The 16721-nt window shown below is 37.6% G+C and overlaps 1 long non-coding RNA gene across 1 annotated transcript; it reads left to right on the top strand.

Annotated features, from left to right (window-relative positions):
- Positions 1-59: 59 nt before the first annotated feature.
- LOC127521085 (uncharacterized) lies at positions 60-15812 on the top strand. Its single transcript, XR_007932273.1, has 3 exons — positions 60-176; positions 12782-14048; positions 14672-15812. It is a non-coding gene; the product is annotated as an uncharacterized LOC127521085 (long non-coding RNA).
- The last annotated feature ends 909 nt before the right edge of the window (positions 15813-16721 follow it).

A 16721-nucleotide genomic window follows, 5' to 3' on the forward strand; every position in this document is an offset into this window, starting at 1 on the left:
CGGCTGGAGAGGTTGGATAAGAGGAGGGGTGTGACACCAGAACACTGCTGTCAGTGAGTGATGAACACGGAAAAATCTGATGGCTGTTGTACCTCATCACCACTGCCATAAATCTCACACATCGTTCCTCTGCTGAAACAGTGCAGCCAGTGCAACGGTTTCCCCCTGAGGTCCAGGTATGTCGTATACAGGTTACAACAGATGACCTGATGACTTACTGTTATGTAAAGTGTTTTAGAACACATATTTTTTTATTTTTTTTCTTCTTCAGATTTTGATACAGTCTGATGCATACAATAATATAGTGTTACGACCCAGGGTCAAAGTCTGTACCAAAGGTTATCGTTTGCTTGTTTCTTTATTCTTTTTCCTTGACACAACTCAGATTAAAGGCAATCTTTTCAGGATTGTGCAAAGCCAAAATAATAAACAAAAGAGGTAAAACTTTACAATAAGGTCTCATTTGTTAGAATTAATGTATTAACTAATGTACAATTGTTACAGTATTTATTAATCTTTGTTAATGTTAGTTAATAAAGAGAGTTCATTGTTTGTTCATGTTAGTTCACAGTGCATTAACTAATGTTAACAAATACAGCATTTGATTTTAATAATGTATGAGTAAATGTTGAGAGTAACATTAATTAAGATTAATACTGTAAAGTATTGTTCATTCTTAGTTCATTTTAACTAAAGTTAACTAACGGAAACTTATTGTAAAGTGTTACCACAAAAGATGCCGCAGACTAAACCCACAACCACTGGAAACCTACTTGAAAATAAATGACAGTGGACTACCCTGACTTCCTAACTACACAGTAGAAAACATTAGAAAAAGTATTTCCAATCAAAAATAAATGTCACCCAATCCCTAGCCTGTCACGTTTTGAGTTTGTCTTTTGATCTGTTTCTCCTTCCTGTTCATGTTTGAGTTTCTTTGTTATTCTTTGAGTCTGTTAATTAGTTCAGTTCTCCTCCGTTCTCCTCTTGTTTGTATCCTAGGTTACTGATATGATTTGTCCTCAGTTCAGGTGTCTTATTAATTAGCCTCGTAAGCTCCTCTGTTTTCTTTGTATATAAGCCCTCAGTTTCTATTTGTTCTTTGCTTTGTTAATGTCATGTGTGATAGTGGTATGTTTCTCCTCTGTTGATTCTCTTGTTTATTGTTTTGATTGTTATATTGAAAGTCTCTTGAATAGATCTCCTTTGTGCTCTTTAATACAGCCACCAACCCTGACATAGCCTCTGTGGTGGAGAAACACAATAATATTTACACTATTGACAATAAAGTGTAAAAAAAAAAAAAAAAAAAAAAAGTGATACTTGCCACATTGACAAAACAAAGAAAAAGAACAAGCGCATGGGTAAAGTTAATGAAACAATGATTGACACCAGGGGCCAGCTGCATAAACTTAGCCTTTATTTTGATACTGTGTTTAGTAACTAGTTTGACCAACTAGCAGTTGTACAAGAGGTAATCACTCTGACTTTTCATATTCAGATGGAACTACCTTTTTATGTAACTGACTTCAAAAAGTTAGAATCTTGAAGAAAAAAAAAAAAAGGTTAATAACTTTTAAGACTCCTCTAAGATGTTTATGCAACCGGCCACAGAAAACAAAGAAATATTTGATCAAGAATTATACACTGCCCGGCCAAAAAAAAAAAAAAAAAAAAGTCACTCTTTGGATTTTAATAGGCAAATACTTAAGAGTCTATGGATGGATCATTATTACATTGATTATTACTTTCTAGCACGTTATATGTTTGGCAACGGTTCTTTTAACCCTAAAAGATAGAGTGTGTAGCTTTTCATTTCTTAAACAACCATGTATTAAGATGTATCATGGCCATATTCCAGGGTGACAATGTCAAGATTCATCAGGCTCAAATTGTGAAAGAATTGTTGGGAGGGAGCATGAAGAATCATTTTCACACATGAATTGGCACTGACCTTAACCTCAGTGTAAGTTTTTGGGATGTGCTGGAGGAGACTTTACAGAGTGCTCACCTCTTGCGTTGTCAATACAAGATCTTGACCAAAAATGATGCACCTCTCGATGGAAATAAATGTTGTGATGGTATTTCCATCAAGAGGTGCATCAATTTTTGGTCAAGATCTTGTATTGACAATGTAAGAGGTGAGCATTCTGTAAAGTCTACTCCAGAACATCCCAAAGACTTTCAATGAAATTAAGGTCTGGACTCAGAGGTGCCAATTCATGTGTGAAAATGATTCTTCATGCTCTCTGAACCATTCTTTTACAATTTTAACCCTGGTGAATCTTGACATTGTCATCCTGGAATATGGCCATGATGTGTCTTCCAACATGGTTGTTTAAGAAATGAAAAGCTACACACTCCATCTTTAAGAATTAAAAGAACCGTTGCCAAATATATAACATGCTAGAAACATAATAATCACTGTAATAATGATCCATTCATAGATTCTTAAGTATTTGCCTATTAAAATCCAAAGAGTGGCTTTTTTTTTTTTTGGGCCGGGCAGTGTATAACAGCAAATCACTCACACCAGAATATAATACAACGCTAGATAAGTACTACACACCGATTCACTAAACACAACAACGGCATCTCTATTCTCCCATATCCTTCTCCAGCATCCGTGGTGTATTTCAAAGCACGCCAGTCTTAGGCTGGAGTCTCCTAAGAGCGAGAAAGAGAGAGGCCCTGGCTATCCCAAATGGCACACTTAGGGTGCTTCTCATTTCTTATTTGTGCTTCCTCGTTTCCTTTACTCGCTTCCTTTCCTTGCTTTCTAACTCCATGCAAGGAAAGAAAATGAGCATGGAGGAATGGAAAGAATGCTTATTTGTATATTGGAATATTCTTGATCACTCAAGCATCACATTAAAGCATCATCAGCTGTACTCAAGGGATCTGCCCTTATGTTGTTGAAGTTTGGTTATTTAGGGAAATTCATAATAAATAATAATAAAGTAAGATGCTCTGTTGAAATATGTGAGATGTGTGGTTTATTTAAACTGCAAAGGTAAAACATAAATACAAAGTTCTGTCATGAAACTCTAGAGGGCGCAGGCTTGTAAGCCTGCTTAAAATGATAAATCTGCTTGTAATTACACCATTCTCTATAGGGCACAACTGATTGGTTCCCCCTGTATTGGTAGCAAATTAGATTGCGGTTCAACATTCAAATTCTTGCCTATTGTTTGCTGTAGCAGTTTGAAGCATGCTTTCAGAAGCCTCCACCTTCCCCAGCTCCACCTGTACAGATCTGCTACAGGGGTGATTCATGTGTGCTTGCACAGCAGCAGGATGTCTTGCTTGCTCATAGCAGCATGTTGTGTGTATGGGCAGTGCCATGTTTCATACTTGCTCTGCAACAGCAGCAGCTATAAGCAGAGTTGTCATGACAGAAATTAAAATTATTGTGACAGACGTGAACAGGGAGGAGAATTTTGTATGTGCGTCAGGTTTTTTGACAAGAAATATTTCTGCATAGGATACACTGCAAAGTATATCCTCGCTCGCAGCTCCTCTGGAAGCTTTCTCACTACTCATTCCTCACCTTCTCGCAGTCCAATTAGAGAACTGAAATGTCCTTCAATAAGACTAACTTGGATTCCATTGGTTTCCATTTCGGACAGGACCAGACACGCACCAAAATATGTACCAACAGTATAATGTCATTAAAAGTGTTTAAATGACATTAGTTAATGTTTAAGATTTTACATAATTGTGGTAGGCGATAGGGAGTAATGGTCAATTAGCTTAATGTAGCTTATTGTTAGTATGACATGTGGATTATTTTAGTGTGTAACAATCAGCTCCATTTTGAAGACTGTGCATGTGCATAAATGCATAAGGCAACCTCGGAGTATGATCAAACATCAATATGGGAGGAAAGTTTACTCCAAATACATACTGCATGTTAACCTGAAAAAAAAAATAAAAAATAAAAAAAAAAAATAAACAGCTTTCTGTGCTTTGTGTAAATTAACTATATTAATATGACATTATTTGCAATCTCAAATCTATTAATTAACATAAGTTAACTCAACCGCCTGTGTGTGACGTCATTCTATTGTTGAAGCAAATCAAATGATCATGTGACCATGTAATGGTTTCGGGAAACAGTTGTGACTAGCTAGTTAGTTTCTGCACTGATGCTTAGTACTACGGCAGTTAAGCAGTGAGTTACGTCATTGTATGAGAAACGCAGCCCTGGTCTGTTCAAACAAACCATAAAAATACTGTATATGAATATCTCTGAGATCACCCTGTACACTTGCCTATATCTGGACCTGCTGTATTTCTTTCCTGCATGATCTGACCTTCACCTCCCCTACATGACAAGGACACTATGCCCATTTTATTATTTTCACATGCAGGACTGAATCACAGTCCTTTAAGCGTCCTAGTCAAGTCTTTTAACTGCTGCCAACACTCCTTGTGATAAACCCCTTATCATACAGTATATTAAAGTCACCATGAAATCAAAATTGAGAATTCTTATTTTTATGGAATATTGCATTGATTATTATAAATGATTTATCCATGCACATTAATATTTTTTTTAATTCATGTGCCCTTCTAAACAAACAAACAAACAAACAAAAACATAAGACATAAATTAGTCAGACATAAAATGTTAAAAAAGCAAGTTCGGTTGTTTAGTGAAGCTGATATCTTCTAATCATCTTAGGCATGGAGTCTTCATTTTTAATTTGTAGCTGCTGTTCGAATGGTAGCTTGGTAAACTTGTTGGCAATCAAATATTTAATATCTCTACTCTCCATAATTAAGGTAGTTGCTATATTATCAGCAGTAGCAGTTCAAATATCACTTAATTTAGACCTATACGTCTCTGTGATGACTGGTTGATATACCAAAGGAGGCTAGCCTCCTCTACGAAATAATATTTTTTCTCAACACTCTAACCACTGAAAGTGAAATACTCGATGGTGATTGGGTAATTTGGTGGTAGCAAAAGTCTCCGGCTCCCCCTCCCCTTATCTATTTTCTCAGACTTGCCACAGTTTTCTGAATGGCAGATTTGGCATGTTCAGGGAAAGCAGCAGTGGTTCAGTAATACTTCAGTAATATTTAATGGTGTTACCATGGTGAAATTACAAAAAAGTTGTTCACATTCTGAGACGTGAAATTAAATGAATAACTGAGAATTTTATTAAAGGGGGGGTATCACACACAGTTTCTGCCAATCTCATGTTAATCTTGAGTACATATAGAGAAATACTGCATCCTTCATATCTCCAAAAAGTCTTTAGTTTTATCATATTTATAAAAGATAGATACGCTGAGTCTTTCCAAAAAAAGCAGAGCTCCTGGAGGCGTGCCTGCCGTCAGTGCTGTGGGCAGAGCTAAAGTGTCACAAGCGCGCACAGCTTTTGCGTAGAGATCGTCTGCAAGCTGTGACATCTTTATAAATAAAAAGGGAACAAAAATGTTCATGTTGTTTACATTTTATACACTTGCACGCCGATTGCCAACAAAACACAGACATCTGATGCAGCTTTACTCACCACCCGCGATCTGCAAATCCAGTGCCGAACTGGGACTTGTTTACAAAGCATTTGTCACCGAAATCCCGGGAACAAACAAACATACGTGCACAACTCCGTTGCTGCCCCAGAAAAACAATTTTTTATTCACTGTTCCCTTAACGCTGGGTTGTTTTGGGAAGTTGAAAAAGGTAATCTTTCCCTCACAACCAAAAACACACTCCTTTGTTGACAGGCTGCGTCTCATTTCGGAGGCTGCGTCCTCCAGAGGTCGCATTTGAAGGCTGCATACGTCATCAAGGATGTCATATTTAAGAAAAGTAACCGTAATAAAATTGACTGATATTTATTGTGAGGTGTAAAATACTGTAATTTATTTCTTACTTTGCAATCTAACAGGTTATTTTTCTTAAATGAGACTGCCACGATGATGTACGCAGCCTTTAAAGAGTGCAGCCCCTGAATTGGGACACAGCCATTGTTGAAAAATCTCTCGGCTTCCGTATCCCGACCGAAGCGCGTTGATGGGTGTGCTCTTGCTCTTGCTCTGGGTGACGTGTGTGTGCACGCTTATCAGGGAGAAGTGCCTATACAAGGAATTCCACCCTTTATGACGTGAAATAGGCCATACTCGAAAAAAAACTCTCCGAAACATGTCCACAACCAGAAGTAGTGGATTTGGCACAGAAATACTCCGTCATACGTCCAACTTGTGTTTTGAAACTTTGGCCATGTTTAGCATGAGAATGCAACTCTTTAACAGTGTAAATAAGTCAGAATGCATGAAATAGCATTACACTCCCCCTTTAACATTAAATCATCCTTCTCCCATTTTCCATCTCAAATGTTTGGGTAGGCTGTGCCTCCTTTGCCTCCCCTGACAAGCAGCCACAGTTTGAACTAAGATTTTGGATGTTTTTTTTTTTTTTTCTTTAAAGTGTTTTATTGTAGAATAAAGTGCCACACCAAATGGCTAGAACATACATTAATCATTTACAGTTTATAGGGCCAGATTTACTGACAGTGCACAAATTAAAGAACACAGACACAACAGGAACTCATTTCCATAATGGCCTCATTTATCAACAGTTCGTAAAAAAGGTTCTATGTTTTGTCATATGAATGAAATTTAGAATGCGCCTCACTACAAAAATATCTGTATTTATCAAACGTGCATATGCGGTTCTTACACACACCAGTAAGTAATTATTGTTGAGAAATCCCACATGTTCTTAAGCACCATGCTCGTTCACGTTCATGGTCATTTGCATTCAGAAATGCCTGCAATGAACCATATATGGTGACAACACTCTCTTTATAAATCTTGTTAATGTATATGAATTCTCTGCGCAGTGCATGGTTTGCCAAATCTTCCAGCAAAGCGAAACCAGCCATGACACTACATTTCAAATGACTTATCAGCTGTCTTTTATAGCTTTTCACACCAATTATGCAAATGTCTAGCTTGAACTATGAAATTACTAATTGAGTATTTGCAATTAAGGACACAGGAAACACGCGGCAGCAGTTTCTTTTTGTAGTATCACCATTCTACCATTAGATTCACCACGTAAGCATGCTCAGAGTTGTGCTTGTATTTACACACATTCCTACGTATAAGTACAAGTTGTTAGATCCCACACTTTGCGTGAAACTGTTCTTACGCACCCATTACTCACACATCTGGTCATACGCACTGTTGATAAATGAGGGCCCTGCAGCACAAATTATAGTGTAGGGTCACAAACAAACAGAGTCGACGATAATCAGGTGAGGGTAATCTATATTCTGGTGATTCTCCTACCGTTGTCCGTTTTGGATTTATTAGTCTGTTTCTGTCTACTCCTCATCTTCGTGCGCTTCACAGCTACCTAACGTGACACCTTGGTGTTCGTCTTCCTTTAGCAGTCTTTAGTCATGCAGCCCTGAGTCTTTGGAGGCCCTTGGCAATCAGAGGCCCCAAGTCCCTGCTCATCTGGTCTATAATCCAGCCATTATCAAAGGCTTTTCCAAACTCATGGACACACAGATCATCTCCTTTATTTGACATTTTTGTTAATGGAATTCCAAATTTCCAGTTTAAATCATATGACTTGTCATTCAGATAAATGGCAATGAAATATAACTAAAGGCAGGATGATTTCTACAAATCACAAACTATTATTGATTCAAAAACAAGTGTGTAATGAATGAATGTCATCTCAGTAATTGCCCTAGCATGAAATCTACCATATAGAGGGCATTAAACTCAGAGTGTAGACCTGCATCATGAGAGAGATGTGCTTTCAACGGTGACACTTTGACCCTTCATTGACAAGCCACAGCAATAAATCTCATGTTCTCATTGCCCTTCTCTCAGACTTGGGTCCCTCTCATAATTAAGCATCAGGCATGACTGGTTGCATCATCATCTTCTGATGCTGTGCTGATGCCTAATGTAGGTCATGAGAAAATACCATTGTGACCTGTTTATACACTATAGCATGGGTTCTAAACTAGTGTGTCGCAGACAGGAGAAAGAAAAATAGTAAATGAAAATAACACAGTTTATTCAACCTAATCTCATGAAAAAAAAACAAAAAAAAAAAAACCTTTTTTTTTTTTTTTTACAAAGTGGGGATTTTGTATGAATTCATATGATGTGAATTGTATGAAAACATGCAATTTTTTAGAAAAAAAGTAAGCATTAAGGTCTACCCCGAACCTCACACTGTCACTTTCTCTTATGTTTCTGTTCTTAGGACTCTTAGTTTGTATTTTTTTGTTTCCCGTGTTTAGTTCCCACTTTCTTTGTTCCCTTGGTTCATATGTGCTAGTTTATCATTTAGTGCTTTTTTTTTCTGGTTTTGTTGCACCCCTCGACTTGAAAAGGGGGAAAATATATCTTAATAAAAGAGACACAGACTCGTGCTGCTGTCTGCGTGCTGAGCTGTATTGGCTGTGTATTTTCTTTCTTTCAGTATATACCATATAACATATAACATTAAATTGAATGCACACAACAAGACATTAATTTCCAAACGTAAAGCATCACGTTAATATCCAGACTAGATAAGAGATGCAGATGTATCACTGTCAGTATAACACTGTAGTTTAAATACTTCTTTGGTTACATCTTCATAACTTTTCACTTTTATAATTGTTTTATAATAACACTAAACCTACATTTCTTAAACATTCAGTCCTCTGTATCCATTTTTATGACTTATTTGAAAGTAAAATAAAATAAAATAACTATTTGAACAATATTTCAGTAGCCCATTATCAATCAACAAGTTAACCATGAAATACAAAAGTAACATTGACTACATCCAAAATATTATATATTCTCAACCATTTCCACTGATAAATTGTTTTCACATTACAGTTTGGTTAGCATGTTCATTCCTCGTGGTTAGCATGGTTAACATGACAATCAGACCATTAAACCTCACATTTTAAGCACGTTCAAAAATAAAAAGCATACAAACTACTGTGCAATATTAACTTATGACAAGGAAGGCATTAATAAAAATTCCATACCTTGAAAAGGGGGAAAATATATATTAATAAAAGAGACACGGACTCGTGCTGCTGTCTGCGTGCTGAGCTGTATTGGCTGTGACGCACAGCATAGTTCGAGTTTAGCTATTCCCGGCAGCCTTTGAGTTCCCCCTACTGGACACTCCTTGAATTACATCTAATTTTTAGTTAACCAACAGAATTAGAACAATAATAAACATCACATGAATTAATCATTTTGACTTAGCACTCTTTATGTTGCAATTAACAAACTGATAATAGTTATGAACTGTAATAGTTAATCATATTGATCTTTTTTAACCACTACAGTTTCCTTTCTTTTGCTTGTTATTATCTTTGTTAATTTAGTTAAGTAAAAAAAAAAAAAAAAAAAAAAAAAAAAAAGCTGCATTTAGATCCTCATTTCCTGTTCCTTGCCTGGCTTCACCGTAAATACTGGTATATCGCTACACCCTTAATTCAAAATATTCTGGGGGCCATGAAAGACTTGTGAAAATGATCAAAAATGCTGGTGCTTTCTGGCAACTTACAAATAAAACGCAGACAGGAAAAGAGTCAATTAAAATGCAACACAATCTCATAGTAATTTGTAACTATTTTACATGTGTCATGCTGGGTTGCAGGAAGGCAGACACAGACGAAGATAATAAATCCAAAGTACTAGTTTTAATGATGACTCCAACGGGCAGAAGAGCAGGTGTAACACAACATACATGGACGATGATCAGACCAAGACTGAGTGAACGGGAGGAACTTAAGTAGCAAACATAACAAGGGTAAATTAATAGGATACAGGTGATACAAATGAACTGATGATGAAGAGCGGGAAAACAGAACAAAGGGACACGTGACAAATGACGACAAACTGAGAGTCCTTACAAACAGAAACTGAACAGAACAGACTGTGACAACATGTTGGCAAATTTTGTATGAATTTGTACAATCTCTTTCTGATAACATCTCAATAAAGGTTATGTTTAGGTGTTTACATCCCTCTGGGCTTTTAGTCCAAAAGTGTGCTCATTCGGATAAAAACTTATGGATTATCGTACTTAGTATTTTTTCTTCTATTTTTACCCAAAAATAAGATGCTGTGAGCATTATGGAGTGCTAAACTCTCACATGTAATTTATGTTTCATTCATACTAGACGCCAAAGACATCCAGCGATCGCTGTAGCTGAATAAAAAGGAGATAGAGACATTTTGACTAATTAAACATAAAGAGAATTAACACACCATTCTGACAGTATTATGGTTTATTTGTTCTTCAAGCCATCTTGGGTATTTTCATAAGGATAATGTATATTTATAATGCAATGCCAATCGACATAGCCTTTATCACTATATATAATACCATAAAATAATATACATTTTTTAAAAAAAATTCTATTTGACTGATAGCATTAATAAATTATTTTTATTATTTTTTAAAGATTTTTATGAAATATGCCAGTATGTGTATGGTCATAGAAAACAAGGTGTTCAAATTTTAAGACGTAGCGCTGCGCGGCGCTTCTCTCAGCTTGCGACTCTCTTTACGCTTTGTTTTGCTAATGTTTGAGGCTCTTTTTAGGAGAAGGGTTCTGATAGTGATGCCACGCAAAGTGATAGAACATAATTTATGAATCATAACCTGCCAAATTGGCAAGTGTGTTGAGATGTGTTACCTGCCACGGTGGATTTTCACGTGCATTTGGGGTGTTAATTTCAAACATTACCGTGAATTCCTTAGGCTATGATAACTGTGTAGTGAAAAATCTGATATCGTGATAGCCCTATTATGGATATGCAATATGTATACTGTTAATATATCAAAAGAAAGAACATGCCACACGATCAGGAATTTCATGTGAGGGCAAAATATTTCCACACACAGATTTTGAAATGCAAGATTCACCGCATTGACCAACAGAAAGCTGCTTAGTTTCAAAGTGAATTCTGTGTGAGCTGTGCTTTATGCATTGCTACACTATTGACAATAGAAATTTAGTCAAAATTTCACTAATGTGTTCGCACCTTTAATGTACATGTTTGATTTTAGTTTTTATTATTTTTTAATTATTATTATTATTATTATTATTATTATTATTTTGTTAAATAATTTTGGTTTTCTGTTGCTTGTGCTCTGAATTCCTGGAGCAAAACCAGAACAACATAGTATTGCTTATTTCAGGCATTGATGCTTAGTATCATGAAATAAAATATGGATGACCAGGATAAGGACACCAGAAAATTCCATCAGGATTGTTCATTCCATCTTCTGTGAAACTGCAAAATGTAGTGACACAAATCATGCTTATAATGCAGTGTGCTGTTCTGGAAATCTAATCTAAACTAGAAAAAAGGAAAATACACTCCGCTACAGCTCTACAAGAAATAAAATCCAATAGCCAAGTAAATGTTCAGGTATTGATGTAACTGTCTGGGTATACGTGTAAGATTGGCTAAAAGGCCTGGCACATCTAGGGTTGAAGTACTTCTTGGTTGTACATACTAAAATAATTTAAAAACATGTAGAAGTAAGTAGAGATATTAGAGCAAATGTGGCTTTGGGCAAAGCAAGATGCATTTTCTTAAATTAAAGATGACCTATGCTTTTCAAACGTTTGGGGTTGGATGGGATATTTTTTATTTATTTATTTATTTTTAAATGTTTTTGAAGAAAGTGTCTTTTGCTCACTACGCCTGTATTTATTTTACCAAAAGCACAGTAAAACAGTAATATAGTAAAATATTATTATAATTTAAAATATCTGTTTTATATTTGAATATGTTTTAAAGTGTAATTTATTCTTGTAATAAATCAAAGCTGAATTTTTAGCATCATTACTCCAGTCTTAAGTGTCACATGATCCTTCTGAAATCATTCTAATATGCTGATTTCTCAAGAAACATTTCTGATTATTATCAATGTTGAAAACAGTTGTGCTGCTCAGTATTTTTGTGGAAACTGTGATACTTTTATTCTTCGAAGAATAAGAAGTGTAAAAGTAATGTAATGTCAATATAAAGGTCTTTATTCTCACTTTCAATTAATTGAATGCATCTTTGCTGAATATAAGTATTCATTTCTTTAAAAGAAATCTTACTGACCCTAAACTTTTGAGTGGTAGTGTATGTAATGTGCTGTTATTTACTTACTCTAATATAACCCTGGCCTGAATGCTTATAAATTGTAATGTCTATATAGATAAGACGAGAAATCTCATTCGTTTATACATGCCATTTGATGCCTTAGGTAAAAACAATCTATGTTTTTAAATGTCATTACAGCAGGTTCATTACGGAAGATATGATTTGAAAGAAATAGTAATTATTTGAATTCATGACATTAACCAGATGCAGCACAGGTGCTACAGAGGGCACATGACTCATATAATGTTTATGTTTTATTAGTGTATCGGAAGCCTTCTATTTCTTGTCTCAATATTTTTACCCTGTGGCCTCAAAAACCTTTTCCCTGCTGTTGTCACGATCGCTGTCTCGTTCAGTTTGTTTTGGTTTGCATCTGTCACATGTGCTCCTTTGTTCCACAATCAGTCACCATGGACATTAATCATATCATCACCGCTGTCTGTCATTTTAGTTAATTGTCTGTGTATTTAAGTTCCTGTCTTCCCTCAGTTCATGGTCGGGTCTCGTATGTTTATTGTGTTGTGTTGCGTTCCTGCCGGTATCTGTATCTTTCCCATTGGACTCAAGTAAAGACTTAATTGAGAGTCATCTTCTTTGTCGTGTGTTTTCCCTCAACCAGCATGTTACAGAAGACCCGACCACCCAATGGATAAATGGGTAAAATTCATCACAGTGGCTCAGGAGAGCCATGATCCTCTTACGTTCATGTTAGAGTTTTCCCGTCTTGCTGTCACCAGCCAGGTCGAGGAGGAAGCCCTAAAGACCCTGTTCTGGATCGGGGCGAACTTTCACAGCCCCATCAACCTCCCAGACACCACCGGACTGAACTGGAGGGAAGCCGTGCTGATGTGTCTGGAGAGCATGCACCCCGATCCAGAACCCAGCCAAGCCCAGTGCTCAGCCAGAAACCCACGGACGGCGAGGAAAGACAGCTTCTACTCACCACAGATGGAGTTAATGACTCCACCGCAATGTTAGAGCCTGCGCTAAGAGGAGCGACCGAGCTTGACATCACACCGGAGCCTGAGGGGAGTCCATCTGAGGAAAGGTCTGAGTCGGCTGTCCCATCATGCGCCGAGGGAGTAGGTGTCGGAGTCGAGGGGTTGGTCAGAAGCCCCGCCCACCCGCCCGTCACTGAGAGTGAGTTTCTGGACAACAACACAGACTCAACCCTTCATCTGCCTAACTGTTCTATATTGGATTGACTGGTCCCACCCAGCCTTCCTCTCCCACCTCCCTCAGGGCGTGAGGATCCCGTGGCTCCGCCTCCAGCTTCTGATCGTGTCATTCCACCTCGACCCGTCGCCCTGACTTCTCCACTTGTGCTCCTCCCTCCCTCGATGTCTGCAGGGACCTTCGAGCGTTCGGCTTCGCTGAGCTCCCTCAGATCATCGGCTTCACCTGAGTCAGACATCGCGTCACCTTCGCCACAGACTTGCGGGCCGTCCGTTGCTCTCCGGCCCTCCACCCCTACAGCTCTGGCTAGCTCCGCTCTCCCTCAGGCTCCACCTCCGCCCTCGGTCACTCCAGCTACACTTCAGCCCTCCGGATCCCTGCATCCATCTCGGGGGGTCGTCGTTGCGGCTCCGTCGTGGTCGTTTGGGTCTTCGGCATCACTCCACTCCATCAGCCCTCCATCTGCGCTGTGGGTTCCTTCTTCTTCGTCGCTCGTCCCCAAGGTGGCGCTGAAGCCTTCACCACCATGGCTCCTCCCTCCAGTGCCGCCGCCATGGTCCACCATCCTGGCTGTGGCCTGGGCCAACCTCGTGCTCCTCCTCCCAGTTGGCCGTCCTCCTCCAGAGCCACCTCCTGCATCATCTGTCATCTCACCATCACTCCGTCCACCTCCAGAAGGATGGTATCAGCATCTGCTAACTCAGACATGTGTAAGTACCGATCTTTTATACTCCAAGTGTTAGATAATGATTGTTAGATCTGAAGTAATGGGCGACGTAACATTTGAGTCTTCCCGGCAGAACTTGCGCTAGAGCTTCCCTCAGTTCATGGTCGGGTCTCGTATGTTTATTGTGTTGTGTTGCGTTCCTGCCGGTATCTGTATCTTTCCTGTTGGATTCAAGTAAAGACTTAATTGAGAGTTATCTTCTTCGTTGTGTGTTTTCTCTCAACCAGCACGTTACAGCTGTGTCTTTTTTACTTTCTCCAATGTCTTTTCTTTAACTGTTCATTTTTTTTTTTTTTTTTTCATGAGAAAATTTACAGAATGACTTCTAGCTGATGAGATGGTACTTTTTAGAAATGCTCACCTATGTTAATTTCTCTTAACATAATAACAGACACCGTGGATTGAGTGAATCTTTTGTCTAAATGGCTTAGCAATGATTTGAATGAAAGCAGATTAATATACATTTAATTATTTATTAAGCCCACTTCAAGGCCAGCTGGTTTGTATGACTTTAATCTATTTTCACAGAGATCAGATTCGGTTAATTCATCTTGCAAGGCTCGTTCTGTTTGAAGGTATATTATTTATTTATCTTATCTTTTTCAGGGAATGACATCTGATTCTTGACATGGAAAAAGGGCTGTTCAGTTCATACTTTGAGCTGGAAACTGATGGGAGAATGTGAATTCTCAGAGTTTAAACACAGACATGAACTTTTCATTTGAAGGCAGATTGTTCTCTGGAGGATGTCAGTAAAGTCAAAAGTTATCATAGAAAACATGTTGCTGGTCGTTTGATCAAAACGATTACACAGAAAAGACATAGTGATTTTCTAATCTCTGCTGCCCTGAAATTATTCTAATTTCTAAAATATTCAAAGCTAATTTGTATGTAAGTGATTCACCCTCATTTGTAAGTCACTTTGGTTAAAAGCATCTGCTAATTAAATGAATGTAAATGTAAGTTTTATTTGATGTACATTTACCAGCTCTGATTTAATTACAAATTACGTAATTTGCTGCATTCACGCCATGGTGTAATTACCTTAGTCTCCAGATGATGTGATGTTATATTCTGAGTTGTTCACATCCTTGGACTGGGAATTATGCGTTTCTATGGCACCACTATCAACGTGAATAATGAATCTGCAGTGGTCAGGTGTTTACAGCGATCACGTGGTACAAGTAGGAGCTCTCAGAAGATTTCCAAGCTGTAATTACAAGCTCTACGAGGACGTAAATCCTTTTTAAATGTTGAAATCACATAATTGTTGTAATTGTGACATGTTGTGAACGCACCTATTGGCTAGTTGCACATTTTGAAAATATAGAGTTAATGTAGTAAAATTGTAGATGAAGTTAGCAACTTTTTTAAAAGAGTAGTTTAACTGTAGTTTAAGCCTTTAAAGCCTGACACATAAAATAAGTTAGAAAAGTCAGTTTATTGAGGCATTAGACAATATATTTATTTATACTATGGGACTGGAGTAACATGCAACTGGTCATTACCATAGGCATCAACAAGAAGTCGCTCAACCCATTCCAAATACATGTCTTCATCGTGACCTCATTCCAGGAGACCTAATGGCACAGTTCCAAAATCTCCACAAAATCCTCCAAAGGATCAAGACACATCCGTATCCAATGTTTGCTTCACTTCCTGTCTCCTGAGACCTTCATCTGATTTTGGAGGTTTTTGAAGGCAGCATAGATCCTTCACTGCCTTTGATATCCCACAATCCTGTGTGTTCCATTCTGTGACAGTTGAACTAAAAAATAAAGATGCCGTCTGAAAGTTGCAGTTGGTGGTCAGTTTCTGTGCAAGTGTACAGTTTTTGACTGTTTTCCACTTTTGATTTTATTTCTAGCAAGAAATTACTATTGTAATAATTAAACAATTGCTCAGTTTTCACCAAAGCTCACTCTATTTTGTTGTAGATCATTAAAAAGTTACGCTTCCTTGGAAGCCTGTCTGAAAACAGTTTCATGAGGTGCCTTCATGCACAAATTCTGCCTACAAAATCATTGCCTGATAGGACAGCGAGGCAACACATCAAGTTTTTGGACGCAACCAAAGTTTGTCAGAGGTTGTCAAAAAGAACCAAATTACATAGTTCGTTTTGAGTTGGACATGACGAAAAGCTGACTTTCAACTTTATATTAGGTGGCCTTAACTACTATGTACTTACAAAAAAAAGTACAATGCACTTATTGTGTTCATATTATATTGCAAAACACTTTTGAGGTAGGATATGGGTAAGGTTAGGGACAGGTTTGGTGGTATGGGTAGGTTTAAGGGTGGGTTAAGGTGTAAGGGATGGGTCATCAGTGTAATTATAAATGTAATTACAGAAATTAATTACAGATGTAATTACATGCAGGTATTTTTTTGTTTTTTTTAAATATAAGTACAATGTAAAAACATGTACACAATAAGTGCATTGTATTAAATGATTAATTTAAATGTAAGTACATAGTTAAGGCCACCTAATATAAAGTGGGACCATTTGATTTGTTCATTTCAAGCCAGTTCTTTGATTCAATAACCCATCGGGACTCGGGACATGCTTATTGGCTCATTTGGTGCTGCTCAAGGAGTGTGCCTGCTACTTCGGATGTGCATCTTACAACATCAACTTAAGTTCAATTCAGTTTGA

Source organism: Ctenopharyngodon idella, chromosome 10, assembly GCF_019924925.1.
Source record: "Ctenopharyngodon idella isolate HZGC_01 chromosome 10, HZGC01, whole genome shotgun sequence".
Lineage (NCBI taxonomy): Eukaryota > Metazoa > Chordata > Actinopteri > Cypriniformes > Xenocyprididae > Ctenopharyngodon > Ctenopharyngodon idella.